Consider the following 16,779-nt stretch of genomic DNA (forward strand, 5'->3'; position numbering starts at 1 on the left):
TTTTGGTTTCTTCTCTTGGTCTGTGGCTATTCTGAAGAGACCTTTACTTCTAAGTAAATCTTCCATGTAGGCTACCCATTGGAAGTAGTTAGTGCTGTCAAGAATGACTTGGCATGGACTTTCCATTTTTTTTTTTAAAAATGAAGCTAAAGATGCTGAAAGTAAGTGTTCCAATGGATAGATCTCGAAAAAATAGGCGGTTTTAAAAAAAACGGCTCTGAAAAAGGCTTCTGGATGAAGAAGTTATGGCTTTTTGAAAAACAATTGTTGACGTTGCCGGCAAAGTGCGCGAATGTGCGGGAATGAAAAAAAATCCGCCCCCACAAAATGGAGACTTGAACCCAAGCCCTCTACTCTCTTAAAATAGCTTTGAACCAATTGATCTATACAAAAAAATTGAGAGAGAGAGAGAGAGAGAGAGGGGGGGGGGCCTTGGTTTGTGTGCTTGCCTTGAGAAAACTCTTTTTCCCTACAAAACACAAAACACAAAACCCAACACGAATATGCAAAGAAAAACGAACTTTGCGGCTCGAAGTTAGCTTTACCCAAAAAACTAGAAATTTAAAAAAAAAATCTCAAAGTTAGCTTTAGCCGAAAACTAAATATTTTTCTCAATGTTTCTGATTTTCCAAGATCACACTAAGGTGCAGGGAAAAGAGCATACGCATGAGAAAAATCTTTCCTTTCTATTTCTGATTTGCCCATATCGCACAGAGTCGCAGGACAAAGAGCATACGCAGAAATGAAAGGTATAGATCTGGTTAAAAAAAAGGCTAAATAAACTGAGACCGAAATAAGCAGAGAGAAAATAACAGTAAACTGCAAAAAACACTGTATACCTACCGATCTGAAAAATGACGCAGCTAGGGCTACCGGAAACCTTTTCGCGTGAAACGAAAGGGGTTCCTCACTGGAACAGATGCTCCGAACGCAACAGAGAAGTCCTCTCGGCCCGAAAGCAGTCAGAAAGAGCAGATCTAGGAAACGACAGCCGCATGCAGTTCTACCGGCTTCAGATTTGGATCACCAACGAACGCGGCCCTCAAATAGCTCTGATACCATGTAGGGATTTACAGGGTAAGTTCCTCAGAAAGAATACCAAAAGGACACCGCTCACAACTAGATCATAGATCAATACACCAGTATTTTTGACGTGGTTAAAACCCTCAAAGAGGGAAACAGTCCACGACCTGTCCCAACGTGGGTACTACAGGAAATTTATTAATCAAAGAATCAAAATTTACATAAGCTTCTCTCATGCACGGATTACCCGAACAATGACCCTCCATGCGCTTTAAATAGAACTCATAGACCAATCGGGTGTCAAGCCATGGATCAAGTGTCGTTAATACCGAGGAGAGAATGAACCGTCAGATCACTACATATCGTGACCGTCGGATTGTAAGTTACAAAATGTACAACGGTAAAGAAACACACTTTACCTAACTCTATACCTAACTCTACACTAGACCAAGTTGAACTTAACTATATCCTATGTGTCGGAATATCCTAACATATGGTGTCAAATCAAGGGGGTCAATGCATTCATATGATAAAATAGTCTGCAAGTTTAATGGTAAGGAAATATATCATGATTAATTAGATATTGGAGTACACTAGCAAAACCCTAGTTGGGATATTTGGTGTAAAATCCTTCTCTATGGCTTCGTTAAGAAAATGGGCCTCTAATTCTAAGAAATCCTTGCTAGGGTATACTCCAATAATTTGAAATTTTTTATGAGAGGATGGATGTAACACCCCTAGTGAAAATTCCATGTAAAAGTATATAATACCACAGATGATGGGACACATATTCGAAGCTGAATGGTGGGCAACACATCTTAGTGGGTGTTCATTTTGTTGTTTATGGTTAAGGAAATTGGAAAAGGCAATGGTTAAGGTATTAAAGAGGCAAAAAGGTATTTTGGCACATTTATTTATGAAAATGAAGGAAAATAGGAGAGAAAGGAGGCGAAAGGTCACAGGTTGCATGTGAGGAGGAAATTTAAGGAAAATAATTGAAAATGATAAAAATAGAGGCCTCATTAATAACAAGGCTTCTGAGGATCAATTGACAAGCTTCCTCCTTTCAGTGTGAACCTTTTTTCAGTTCAGTTTTGGGAACTCTCTCATTATTCACTCTCTCTCTCTCTCATACTCTTGGAGACTTAGAGTTTTCATGGAGCACTCTTGGTATGTGTGTCACACTTGGATTCTTGGTGCAAGAAGGAAAAGAAAGAGTAGGAAATCATAAGAGGGAATTGACATCAACAACTACATTAGATTTCTTGTATGTACCGAGTTCTATGTATGATTTATTCACTAGTTTTGGCATGCATTGCACATGCATGTGGTTTCTTGGTTATGATCTGTCATTGGCATGGAGGATGGTCAGAATTGACAGTTGATTGCATAGCCTTGCCATTTCCTGGATAGCCATGGTGATTATGGGTTCACTTTCATTGCTTTGTTTTGGTTGGTTCTCATGTTTCTTCAGCTTGGGTTGAGTTATTAGTCCTGGAATCCCTGGTTGAAAAACGCTCTGGAAGCCCTATAACATCTTGGGTTGAGTTACTAGTCCTGGAATCCTTGGTTGGACAAACGCTCTGGAAGCCCTTGGTGGGTTGAGTTACTAGTCCCTGAAGCCTTGGTTAGAAAAACGCACTAGAAGCCCTGTATAAGATGTGGGTTGAGTTACTAGTTCTAGAAGCCTTGGTTGGAAAAACACTCTGGAAGCTCTGGAAGGCTTGAATGGAGGCTAATATGATGATGGTTTTTTGTGATGTTCGACCATGAGGTGGAACCATTGTTTGATGGGTTGAGGTGGGTGGCCTCTGGAAGCCCTGGATGAGTTTTAATTGATGTGTTCTTTGAGATCCCACATTCATCCTTGGAATATGGCATGGGGGTGATTGGCTGAAAAGATACTTGGCTCAGCGAATCTATGGTTGGGTGGAACGTGGTAGTCCCATCTCCAGTTGGTTCATTGCATTTATTAATGAAAAAAAAAAAAATTCCCTTAATTTTCATTTGAAAATGTATTGATATATATATATGGATTTTGATGGCTGATATGTTTATTGTATTTCTGTTCCTATTATGTTGTCTATATGCACATTTTCCCTAGATGGTATCACAGAGTGCTATCAGAGCATTGTTCAAACACTTGGATTGGATGAGCTCTATCATAGATGAAATGAAGAACAAAGGTTAAATTTGAGAACTTTCTTTCATATCTGTTATAATGTTTCTTCTATGGCATATTAAAAGTTAAATGTTTTTCCATATTGAAGGTAAATCCCACTGATAATGTGGTAAAAATTTCAAATATTGGTTTACAATACATTAGGAATTATGATCTAAGGAATATGGCTTTCCTAAATCCACCTTTAAATAGGTCATGTTGGAATTTCTGCAATAACTCATCTTTTGTAGACTTTAAGAAGCTGAAAAATTATTCACATTTAGGGGACATACCACTGATTATGTGGTAGAAATGTTAGATATTGGGTCGCAATATTTTAGGAGATATGAGTAGAGGAAGTCAAGCCTTCTAGATGCTCCTAAAATCAGGCCTCAAATAGGTCACGCTGACATGTTTGTTATAACTTTTTTTCTGGACACTCTCAGGAAATGAAATTTCTTATACAATGAGGGGAAATCCCATGTATATTTTGATAAAATTTCTGACATTTATTCGCTATATTCTAGGATATATGACCAGTGAAAGTCGAGCTTTCTGGATACTCCTAGAATTGTGCACCAAATATGATTGTGTTGGCATTTTTGTTATAACTTTCCATTTAGGAAATCTCAGAAGTTGAAACTTGAACCATAGTGAGGGAAAATACCACTAATTATATGGTTGATTTTCCATAACTTTTACTACTACAATTTAGGATATATGCATTGAATCATTCGCTATATTAGTTTGCATGCAAAGTGTTTGATGAAATGCTTAAATGATTCAATGATTAATTGCATACAAATTGTTTGATAAAATGCCCCAATGAGTATGTTGCTTGTGGTTGGGGATAGTATTGATGTGTAATAGTATTCTTGTAGTTGATATATGCTTACTTTTATGAAAATAGTTTCTTATATTATTTTGCATGTAAGTGTTTGAAGAAATGCTTACATGCAAATGTAATAGTATAGTAGTTGTTTGAAGAAAAATGTAAAAGTATGGTAATTGTTTGAAGAAAATGTTAATTTTTTGGATGGGATAGTATTGTGGTATGATAATATGGATGTAGCTAATCTATGCCTATTTTCATGCAAAGAATTTGAAGAGTTGCATGTAGGGAATTTGAAAGGTTTCATGCAAACAATTTGAAAAGTTTCATGTAAGGAAATGGAAAAGTGGCATGTTTTTAGTTATTATGTTACAAGTGGAATAAGTACAATGTTTTTGACTTAGTTTCATACAAATGTATGAGAAATTAAAAAAAAAAATTATTTCAAGTGTGGTTAAATTTAGTAGAGTTTTGGAGATCCCATTTCCATAATTTGACATTGGAGATCGGGCCATTAGAGTAGCTTCCTCCTACCTTAGTGTGGACCATGGATAGTAAGGGGGTATGCTTATAGGTTGTTAGTATTCGTGAAGGTTGAATTTGAATTAATATACATGTGTCTTCACTTCTAGAACATGTGACTGACTGTTTATGAATTATATGTCGCTTACATGTTGATTTCATGATACCTACTTACATTCTTGTATGTTGGGTTACATTTTTTAATATTTTGATTACATGTATCAGTCTTGTAGGTTGATTACAAGAATTGATTGCTTATGTTCGACTACACGCGTTTATGCATAGGTGCAGCTGATTTGGCATTACTTATGCATATTGTTGGTTGCATGTGGGAATGTGTACAATGGAGTAATGGTTCTTGTTATGCATGTATGGCTGTGGCTATGATTATGCATGTATAATAGGTCAAACATGCCTTATGAAGTCATTGTATGGAATTTAGGTCATCATGATGCTATTGGTTGTTATGATGCTAATGAGATGATTGAGGGATAAAGATCATCATAATGATGTTGCCGCATTAGACTTTGGGATAAGAACTAATCATCATATAGGTAGTGTATGTTTGGCATGCATGTATGTAAGTTAAGGATTATTATAAGCATTAGGGTTATATACATTAGGTTTATGAACATGTATTTGATGTTATGGTTACATTCATGATAGATGTTAGATGCTTAGTGTGGTTATATGCATATGTGTCAGATAGTAAAAAATGATAGTAACATGTAGTTGTATGCATTACTATTGTTGTTTTATATTACATAACCTAATGATTATGTTGTATGTTGTTGATGAGTACGATATATAGGTTATTTTTGTTATATGTTATTAACTTGATGATTAGTTTCATTTAATTGAGATATTGATGTTATAATTTGGATTGGTCATATGTGTGATGGTTATGTTCATTGCCTTGAAGATCTTAATGTTATATGTATTGCTTTAACCTGGTTTTACCTATGCATATGGTTATGGTTGCGATATTCAGGTATGAGCCAACATATTTGTGAGATGGTGTTATACTAATCTAGATTGGCATTTCATATGTGTATGAGTTTACCATGTGAACATGTTAGTTAGATATTGTTATGGATATCATGACCTTATGAGTGCTTGAGATGATGTGTTGTAAAGTTATATCATGCTAACTAGATTGATTTTGTAGACAATATCAACTCCCCTGAGATACATTAAGGTATCAGTTGCTTATGTCATATATTTGGTGCTTTCCTGTTGATTATGTCATCTATTTGATTTATTTTACATGGTATGAATGTTTGATGAATTTCATAATATGAGTATGTGTTCAAATGATCTTGTTTTAAGATGATTGTACTAAAATATATGTGTTGATACAATTGATATGTACTTGAGTATAGTAGGTGATAGTTGTAGTATTACGACTGATGACTATGAGTTGACTATGGATTATGACATGATTTTTAGTCTTGGTAACGGTTGATTTCAAATGAATAGATATGTTTGTCTTAATATTTGGAACATGTGTTTGACATATGTGAGAAATTGCAGGGTAACATGCTCGATATTAGCACGCCAAGGTAATAGTTGATGTGTATATATAACTAACCGTTGGGTGGTGTGACAGCATATAGTAAGTTTCAATTCCAACAAGGTAAGAAGGTAAAATAAAGAAATTGAGCTAGAATTCCTTTGGTTATGTTTGGAAACACTGATTTTGAACGAATGAGTGCTTTGCAAAAAGGAAGTCTTCTTAACCTTGATTTTGTCTAACATTATGTGGATATGTGCTATATTCACGAACATGCACTTGACAGGTATATTAGCTAGTCTTTAGCTACAATTGGATCTGTTAAACGATTGGATTCCCTTGGGAGATGGCATGGATGTGTTTAGTTGCAAGCAGCGTGTTTGGCACAATTAGATGAGGTAACTGGTGTATTATTATGCTTAATTATACATTGAAAATTATGTGTTTATGGAAGCATGATGTATGGAGTTGCATGGCAATACAAGTTGCCATGAAATCTTGAAGATGGCTCAAGTTGAGCTTTCCTTGGGAACCATGGGGATTGAGTCATGGTGTCAATCTTGTGCCTTTGGTCTTTTGAGCTTGATTTGAGGTTTTGTTTATGTCTGGTGCAAGGAATTTATACTTTGTTGTAGTGTCATATCATTATGGGCTTTTGTGGTCTTCTTCTTCATTTTTTGTTGTCTTCTCTTTCATTGTTTTGAGTCTTGGGAATTGGTTGGGAAAGAGGAAAGTTGATAGAGTTTAGGGAGAGCTATGTGGTATGTGAAAGGTAATGTAAGATTTAGATGAAGCTTGGTGCATGAGTAATCATAATGTAAGGTAAGGCTATGCTAGTTGGTTGGATTGGCTGGGTCCACTGTGGTAAATGGATGGTAGTAGTATAGTCATGAGAAAGGTAACAAGAAAAGGTAAAGTAAATGGATTTGAGGCATCATATGCCTTGGCTATGTTGGGAACTGTTGTTCTCAATGTTGTGCATGTGTTGCATGAATAAAGGAATTTCTCTTAACCTAGACCTTATGTTATATGGTAATTATGTTATTATCATGATTATGTTGAATTTTATATATGTATACATGTATGTATGTATGTCGTTGTCTGATAGGATCATCATTTTTTTATGCTAACGTTTATATATGTATGTATGCATCCATGTATCTATGTTATTTCCTGACAAGGTTGTTATGGATCATTCTTGTGGAGGAATGATTGCTTATGTAGGAGAATGGCATGAAGAGGTTCCTGGCCTTACGAGGAAACAATTAGGAAGAGTAGTCACGACAAATATATGAGGTCAGTATCATGTGGATATGATTTGGTATTGTATACTTGTATTATGCCTATGTTTATGTTATGACAGGTAATGCTAAAGGATACATCAAGAGAATGAAAGCAGTATGGTTCGCGACATGCTAAGACAAGCATGGAAAAGACACTTGAAGCAGGGTTTCTTGGTAGAGTCAGTGTGGTTTTGGATGTGTGGTACTATTATTATTCATATGTTGTATATGTTGTACATGTTGCATCTATGATGTGTGCACTTGAGGTATTGTGTATACATAGCATGTATACATGTTATTTATGCAATGTTATGTACATAATGGTATAAATAGGGTTGTGCAAATATTGCATATAGGGTTTTGCATACATATTGTATTGTCTTCATGACGTATATGTTGCATGTGTGCATATGGTGCTATGTACATGTTGGATATGCAGTGATGTGTAAGTATGATGTTATGTACATGTTGGATATGCAGTGCTATGTACAAGTGGTTTTGTGTGCATGTGGTCCATTGGTACTATGTACATATGGTGTGGTGTGCATGATTATACAAGTGGTGTTGTGTGTGTATGGTGCTATGTACATATTGTACAAGTGGTGTTGTGTGCGTTGTTTTGATTTCCCGTAGGCAATCCTCGGCTGCAAAAACTATGCTAGGAAACCAACTCAACCAACCTTTAGGTTCAAGCTGGCCATTGAACCAGAGGGGGCTACCTCGGTTGTTACGAGGCTTTGTTTAACGTTGTTCACCTATCACTGAACAATAGGATTTGAAGCACAATGGCTAGATTTATGGTTTTAATTGGGGGTGGTTGGCTATCAGTGACAATCGCTAACTATGATTAAAGGCCTCTCTCACAAGGTCCCTTCAGAACGTGTCAATTTCCATCCTGACATAATGACTTAGCTTTTCAAGGATTATGATAGAAGAATGTAAGGAGATTCCCAATAATTAAGCAGTCAAATTGACTAGTTAACAACTAGGGAAATTTTGATGCATGTAGGAGATTTCTACAGCCCAAAAAAACACATTGCATAGTATTCAAGAAGGAAAAACTAACAAAAATTCTAAGAGGAGTTATTTTGAACAGATAGTCCAATAAGCTAATCTCTTTTAATGGATATTAGAAGGCATAAAGAAAAAACCAGTCAAAGAGGAGTTATCTTGGACAAACAACCCAATAAGCTAATCTCTTTCTAAAGGTTTTGATTTTGTAGGGGATTTAAGGATACATTGATATTCAATCTACACTTACCCAAACCTTCCTACAAATTCTTTGAACATGTTTAGAAATAAGATATGAAACACTAGAAAAACATACTAGAAATCACATAATTCTGTTAAACTGGAGCCAAAAGGCTTTCGTTAGAAATCCTATAATAGAAGCTATTAAAAAGTGAAGAGCCTTGGCATCAAAATCCCAGACTGTTTATTACAAATGCAATAATATATATAGACAAGATCTCTCCTACCTGTTACAATAATTATGGAATACAATCCTGAATAGTATACTAAAAATAAAACACTTTCTCTAAATTGGCTGCTGGAAACTTTGAACTTTTTGCAAGTATCTTGCCTTGAGATTTGGAATGGGTTGAATGACTATTGAAAACATGCAACATAATCCCCAAGGTGCTGAAAATTTTGAACTGCTTGCAAGTATCTTGCCTTGAGATCTGGAATGGGTTAAATGACTCTTGAAAATATGCAACATAATCCTCAATATATTGATCCTCTTCTGCTAGGTGTTTTAGACTGATCTTCATCCCCCTGAGGTCTAGAAAAAGGTTGAAACCTTTTTCCCAAAATCTTCTAAGTGTCCCTTTAAACCTGATCGGTGTACCATCTATGAATTCTATTTTTTTCAATTAATGATTTTCATCATCCTTTATTTTTTCACAAATATTTGAGCAATATAAAATTTTCAAATATTTGATTAAACTCTTACATGAATTTCAGGATCTAGAATTTCAATATATGTATTTAAATGATTTGATAAACCATCTACCAAATGTGTGTATTATTTTCCCTTTCCATGGATTCACAAAACACTGTGGTTTTTAAAATCCATGGCTTGTTTCTCTTTTTCACCTTCTCTGTAAATTAATTTCATGCATGTAAATTCCTTTTACCCTTGTAGAATACGTGGATGGTTTTGCAAAACCATGTGTTGATTTGTGTGGTTGGAAGAGTATTTTGACTTTACTCTTTACATTCACTTGCAACATGATTTTACATGTGTAAATAGATTTCACCATGCCTGTAAATTGATTTTATATGAAATTTTCCCTTTTATTTTCCCTGATAAATTCATGGCATCCGTGAATTTTATTTCATGTGTTGTTGTAAAACCATTTTACACTTATTTTATTTTACCAACTTGGTCTTCCATCTATGAATCTCCTATAAAATGTAGTTTCACCTTATCTTTGCATTTAGCCTCCCATCCACATAGAAATTATTTCATAATCGTATCAAATTCCATTCCGGCCACATTTATAAAAGTCAAAACAAATAAAGTTCATGGTTTTCAGAGGTGGGTAGTGGTAAGTGGTTTTAGGTTTTGGGGGTCCGAAATTACAAGGGAGTGACACGTAGTAAAAATGGGCGGCCATTGAAATAGCTTTTCGGACCCCTCCCCCTTAATTAAAGGTCAGAAGAGATGGGGGTCCCAAAAGTATTTTTAACCCTTGGATTAATGTGCCCATATCTCTAGGCATTGGAAAAAAGGGGGTTTTAAACGTATGAGTGTAGGGTGGGTTATAAGTTTACCTATTGATTTGGTTTGATTTTAGGATCAAATTTTTATAACACAATTTTAATTTAAAGTAAATATTTCCATAAAAATATAATTATATTTTTATAAAAATAATATATTTTAAATTAAAATTAATATATATAAAAAGAATAACCCTGGATGCGGGTGATTAATGCCACCTGCACGGCGACGATACTCTAGGCGGGCAAGTGCTACAGACACATGGCCTCCCGCACTGCCAACGCAAAGCCCACCGCCAACACTTATGATCATTTAATGAAGCAACATGATTACCATAATTCATTAATGCAGGGAGAGAGCCGAGGCCACCTACTTCTGGCTCTGGACCTCAATATGGAGATTAACCAGTGTCCACCCTCGGCTCTGCCTCCTCTCACCTACAATTGTCTTCCCGCAGTGGCTCAACAGAGCTACAAAATAGCTTTAGGGAGATGCTGTCAGCTACTTTGCTGCATTGAGTTCACTGAGGGGGCTCATTTCTCCCATAACCCGCACTGCCATTACCAATTTACTATCTCTGGTCTTAATTCTCCCTCTAGTACTCGTATTCCCCATGCCCCCGCCTTCCGTAACGACTCCACCCCATCTTCAACTCCTACTCATACCCAGAGCCTTGATATCCACCTTGTCAACATGCCCCGCCTCAGGCACAGAATGCGCAGCCACAGAGGAAGTAGCCGTGCGCGAGAAATATGCTTGCCCTCACTTTCCCCACCTAATTCTGCTCAGGCTGACTCCTCCTTGCCTACATCTGCGGCTCCAAGCAGAGGTCGTTATCCTAACACTCGCAGTGGAAGGGGAAGAGGACAAGGCCAAAGAGCTAGACAAAGTCATACAAAGGACACCCAGTACCCTCAAACCAGCTCTGAGCCATCGCTGAACCCCTCACATTCCACTCAATTCCAATTTAGATGCACCCTGAACCGCCCCTGTATCATTGCCACAGTCTCTATTGCCTTCAGGGAGGAGCCTCAATGCAATATTGTCCAGGCCAGCAACATTAGGAACAGGAATAGCAACAGCAACAGGAGCAGAGTGTAGGAGGAGGTTCGAAACAGACCGGTAACTGCTCACCCCAACCAGGAAGCAATGAACCCAGGAGGACTCAGGAAGGAGATAGCAGGCACTAGCATTCCAGATGGCACAAGGAAGCGAGAGGCCACGACTAGTGGCCAGCAGCATATCGGCAATGATCCTTCTGATTACGGGTGTCCAATCGTGGAGGAGACACCGCCCGACGATGACCCATCTGATTACAAGTGTTGCATTGTGGAGGAGACACTGACACCTGCTAACACCTAGCCGGCTCTTCCTCCCCCTCTAGGTTATGTGTCATCAAGTTGTTTGTGATGATTTTTTTTTGTGATGGTTGACATGTGGCATTTAGTTTTGCTTGGTTATTTTCAGTTATGCTGGAAAACTCTCCAACCTAGTTTTTGTTGTTTTATAAGCTGGTTTCCCCTGAATGGGCAGCTCAAACCCTTTTGAGATTGGTTTCCCTGAATGGGCAGTCTAAATTTTCTGTTACTGATGGCTAATGCCTAGTTATTACTCTGTTACAGTTTCTGCAGAGGCCAGAGCCTCCATGTAACACTATTTTTGTATCTTTAATAGAATCAATCTTATTCAGAAAATTATATATATATATATATATATATATATATATATATATATATATATATATATATCTATATATATATATATATATATATATATATATATATATACATATATATATATATATATATATATATATATATATATATATATATATATATATATAATAAACCATTCAAAAGCATAATAATTATATCTCTTAGCATTTATCCCAAAAGGAAAGTGGCAATTTCTCACTGAAATGTTTTAAATTTTTATTGTGCCAAAATATGTTACAACATCGACTCTAATGGGGACTGCTTCCCCTGCGGCATGCACAGAACTAGTAGACCAGATGCCTTATGTGTTGGAGTCATACCATAAAATAATTGATCAATGATCTGATCTGTCGTCATGTAATGTATAGCCAATCCCCATCATCCAATTATTGCATATTAAACTTGCAACTATGAACGAAAACTTATATTTCTTGCACTAATCTAGAGACTTATTCATTCTAAAATCTGAAAATTGAAAACTACTAAAGTGAAACAAATAACACTGTAAGTGGAAATAATCACAAGAGTTCCTAATTCATGGTTCATGGAGTCAATAATTTAATCCCTTGGAAGTCATTGCACTCAACCAAACCAAACTTAATACTGCAATCTTGAAATATAATTGAAACAATTGTAGATCTACTGCACCCTGAATATGAAAGTAGCTAATCAACCCCACACACTATTAAATGTAATCTACTTTCCAGTGTAACCAAGTGCAGAGTGGATTTATTGACAAACCACGTTGCTAGCAGCTGAAAATCTACAGAATATATACAATAGGAACATTAAATCCCATGGAAAACTTATACTCACAGGTGTACTTTAAAAGTTGCATCCTCTGCAGACATTTTAGATTTTTGACCATGGCTGAGAGGGAAAGACATATACTACTGATTCCAAGTATCAATGAACCTTACATAGTAGTAAAGGTAGCTGAAATTTCAAAACAGTTGAATCGATTACCCAGTGGAATCGCCATATGACAAGTGGAGTAGCCAGGTGAAGGAAATGCAACCAATAATAAATTCCTACTCCTTCTTCACCAGCAAGGAATAGATCTAATCTTTATCATTCCAGGGATAAAGATATCTTCTTTACTTTGCTCCCCGACAACGACACTAGATGTTGTTCTTGTTTCCTGTAGGCAGTCCTTTGCCGCAAAAAATACGCCAGAAAACCAACTCAACCAGCCTTTAGGTTCAAGCTAGCCCTTGAACTAGATGGGGCTCCCTCAGTTGTTATGAGGCTTTGTTTAACGTTGTTCACCTATCATTTAACAACAAGGTTTAAAGCACAATGGCAAAATTTATGGTTTTAATTGGGGGTGGTTGGCAATCAATGATAATCCTTATCTATGATTAAAGGCCTCTCTCATAGGGTCCCTTGAGAATTTTTCAGCTTCCAGCCTAACAAAATGACTTAGCTTTTCAGGGATTATGATAGAAGAATGTAAGGAGATTCCTAATAATTAAGCAGTAAGACTGACTACTTAACAAATAGGGAAATTTGGATGTGTGTAGATGATTTCTATAGCCCAACAAAACACATTACAGAGTATTCAAGAAGGCCAAACTGAAACCAATTCTAAGAGGAGCTATTTTGAATAAATGGTCCAATAAGCTAAACTCTTTTAATGGCTATTAGAAGGAATAAAGAAAAAACCAGTCAAAGAGGAGTTATCTTGGACAAACAATCAAATAACCTAATCTCTTTCTAAAGGTTATGATTTTGCAGGGGATTTAAGAATATATTGATACTCAATCTACACTTACCCAAACCTTATTATAAATTCTTTGAACATGTGTATAAATAAGATATGAAATAGTAGAAAATCATACTAGAAATCACAAAATTTTATCAAACCGAAGCCGGAAGGCTTTCATTAGAAATCCTATAATAGTAGCTATTACAAAGTGAAGAGCCTTGGCATCAAAATCCCACACTGTTTATTACAAATGAAATAATATATATAGACAAGAACTCTCCTAACTATTACAATAATTATGGAATACAATCCTGAATAGTATACTAAAAATAAAACACTTTCTCTAAATTGTCTGCTGGAAACTTTGAACTGCTTGCAAGTATCTTGCCTTGAGATTTGGAATCGGTTGAATGACTATTGAAAATATGCAACATAATCCCCAATTTGCTGAAAAATTTGAACTGTTTGCAAGTATCTTGCCTTGAGATCTGGAATGGGTTAAATGAGTGCTGAGGTCTAGAAAAAGGCTAAAACCTTTTTCCCATAATCTGCTAATTGTCCCTTTAAAATTGATTGGTCTGCCATCTGTGAATTCTATTTTTGTCATTTTCTGATTTTTTCACAAATATTTGAGGAATATAAAATTTTCAAATATTTGATTAAACTCTTAAATGAATTTCAGGATTTAGAATTTCAATATATATATATATATATATATATATATATATATATATATATATATATATATGTAAATGATTTGATAAACCATCTACCAAATTCATGTATTGTTTTCCCTTTTCATGGATTCACAAAACAATGTGTAGTTTTTAAAATCCATGGCTTGTTTGCCTTTTTCACCTTTCTCTATAAATTCCTCTTACCCTTGTAGAATACCTGGATGGTTTTGCAAAACCATGTTTTGATTTGTGTGGTTGGAAGAGTATTTTCACTTTACCCTTTTACTTTCACCCACAACATAATTTTACACCTATAAATTGATTTCACCATGCCTTGTAAATGATTTCACTATATCTGTAAATTGATTTCACCATGTTTATTTTACCTATGGTGAAATGCATTTACATGAATGCTTTCTTTTCTCACCTATACATTAATTTCATATGAAATTTTCCCCTTTATTTTCTCTCATAATTTCATGGCATGTTTTGATTTTTGTGGTTGGAAGAGTATTTTCACTTTACCCTTTTACTTTCACCCACAACATGATTTTACACCTATAAATTGATTTCACCATGCCTTGTAAATGATTTCACTATATATGTAAATTGATTTCACCATGCCTTGTAAATGATTTCACTATATATGTAAATTGATTTCACCATGCCTTGTAAATGATTTCACTATATATGTAAATTGATTTCATCATGTTTATTTTACCTTAATCTGCTATCGTGAAATGCATCTACATGAATTGTTTCTTTGCTCACCTATACATTAATTTCATATGAAATTTTCCCCTTTATTTTCTCTCATAAATTCACGGCATCCGTGAATTTTATTTCATGTGCTGCTATAACACCATTTTACACTTATTTTATTTTACCAACTTGGTCTTCCATCAATGAATCTCCTGTAAAATGTAGTTTCACCTTATATTTGCATTTAGCAATTATTTCATAATTGTATCAAATTCCATTCCTATAAAAGTAAAAAAAAATAAAGTTTATGGTTTTGGGGGGTAGTGGTAAGTGGTTTTAGGCTTTGGAGGTGACACATAGTAAAAATGGCAGCCATTGAAACAGCTTTTTGGACCCCCCCTAAATTAAAGGTAAGAAGAGCTAGGGGTCCGAAAAGTATTTTTAAACCTTGGATTAATGTGCCCATAACTGGAGGCATGGGAAAAAGGGGGGTTTTAAACATATGAGTCTAGGGTGGGTCATAAGTTTACATTTTGGCATGGTTTTAATTTAGGAACATAATTTTAATTTAAAGTAAATATTTCCATAAAAATATATAGGTATATTTTTATAAAAATAATATATTTTAGATTAAAATAAATAAATAAATATATATCTATATATATATATATATATACATGAACCATTCAAAATCATAATAATTATATCTTTCATCATTTAGCCTAGAACAAAAGTAGCAATTTCTCAGTGAAATTTTTTAAATTTTTAGTGTGCCAAAATATGTTACAACATTGTGCATGTGGTGCTATGTACATATCGTGCATATGGCGATGCATACATGTGGTGTTGTGTACAAGTCGTGTGTTTTGTTCTGTGTACATGTGGTATTGTGTACGCATTGTATGGTGGTGTAGTGTACCAATGGTACTGTGTATGTTATGAAACCAGCTCAAGAAAAGATAGAAAATATAGATCAACGCATTAGAATTCAGCCTCTTGGAGGGGGCAACCTCCTTTACATTACAAAATGAACAATTCTTGGATGATACAAATGAAAAGACCTCATTTCTATATATAAAAGTCTAAGGGGTCATAACATAATTAGAGCCGACATAACAATAATAATGTAAGGGCACAACAATAACAATAGTAGGCTTTTATGGGGTACAATAGTAACAATATCGGCACTACATGGGTACAACAATATAATAAGCGGGTTTTACTAATAACAATAAGGGGCTACACAAGTAGTAAAGGGGACTAACATGCCCCTCTCCTTCAAAAAGCGTTGTCCTCAACGCTTGAGTAGTTCTTGATGCTTCTGTATAAAATTCTTGTCCTCCCATGTGGAATCTTCAACGGTTAAGTTTTTACACTTGATGAGATACTCTGAAATTGATCGATTTCTTAGCTGTCGGGTTCTTGTTTCTGTGACTGCTCTAGGTTCCAATATGATTTTTCCTTCCTCTTCAATTTCTGGAAATATTCTTTGAATTGGGATCTTTTGCAAATTTTGAATAAGTGGCCATACTTCGTCATCCTTCTTCCATTCATCCCTTGCTTCATTTATCCAATCTAGTTGGATAATAGGAATATCACAAAACAATGCTTCCACATCCTCATCCTTTCTTGAGAGTGCATTTGCCACCACATTTTGCTTCCCTTTTTTGTAGATGACTTCAAAGCCATAACCCAACATCTTTGTTACCCACTTTTGTTGATCTTCAGAGGATAATCTTTGTTCTAAAAAGTATTTAAGGCTATGATCCGTTTTTACCTTGAAGTGTCTTCCCATTAGGTAGGGTCACCATTTCTTAAGTGCATGGAGTATTGCCAACGTTTCCTTCTCATAAATAACTTTGTGTAAAAACTTTCCCTTGATTGGACGACTTTCAAAAGCAATGGGTCTTTCTTCTTC

Source organism: Pinus tabuliformis, chromosome 1_2 (genome assembly GCF_031772625.1).
Source record: "Pinus tabuliformis cultivar Carrire ecotype Pingquan chromosome 1_2, CPIR1, whole genome shotgun sequence".
NCBI classification, from domain to species: domain Eukaryota; kingdom Viridiplantae; phylum Streptophyta; class Pinopsida; order Pinales; family Pinaceae; genus Pinus; species Pinus tabuliformis.